This window comes from Olea europaea, unplaced genomic scaffold, assembly GCF_002742605.1.
Source record: "Olea europaea var. sylvestris unplaced genomic scaffold, O_europaea_v1 scaffold1564, whole genome shotgun sequence".
Lineage (NCBI taxonomy): Eukaryota > Viridiplantae > Streptophyta > Magnoliopsida > Lamiales > Oleaceae > Olea > Olea europaea.
The window spans coordinates 147,661-148,294 of NW_019233246.1; positions in this window are offsets into that span (position 1 = coordinate 147,661).

Sequence of the window (634 nt, forward strand, 5' to 3'; positions counted from 1 at the left end):
TGAAAATTCTAAGTTTCTATATATAAAGTTACTTAAAACTTAATTTAAAAGGTTAGCTTACCTTTAGAGCTTAAGTATATATAAGAGCTGAGTGTAAAATTGACAAAATAATTATTGAGTATTCAAATTCAATAAGTAATACAGAAATACAATCTGTTGAAGGAAAAGTAATTAATTCATGATATATTTGATGTGTTGGATTAGACTGTATATGCCCTTCAATAATTGGTTGATGTTGGATTGAAAGTATTAAATAATAAAGAGGAAAAAAATATTTATTGTACATGCATTGCTATGTACCTAACATGAAAGACAGTATTAAATTATTATTTTCAGTACCAAAGAAATTAAATTAGATTAATTACCAAAAATAATTACTAAGAATTTTTTTTTTCGAGGACTGCAACGAAAATCAGATTATAATTAAAGACACCCTTAAATCTCTGTCATTAATCAAAATTTCAAAATTTCACATATGATGTCATAAAACACAGATTTTGAATTTCAGTATTGTATATATGATGTCATAAAAAATCAATAACCGTATATCGATTCCATTAGTCAAAACATCAAAAATTGATAGATTTTGAGTAAAATAGAGCTTTCAATAATGATTTTTCAAGAATGTGGTTAA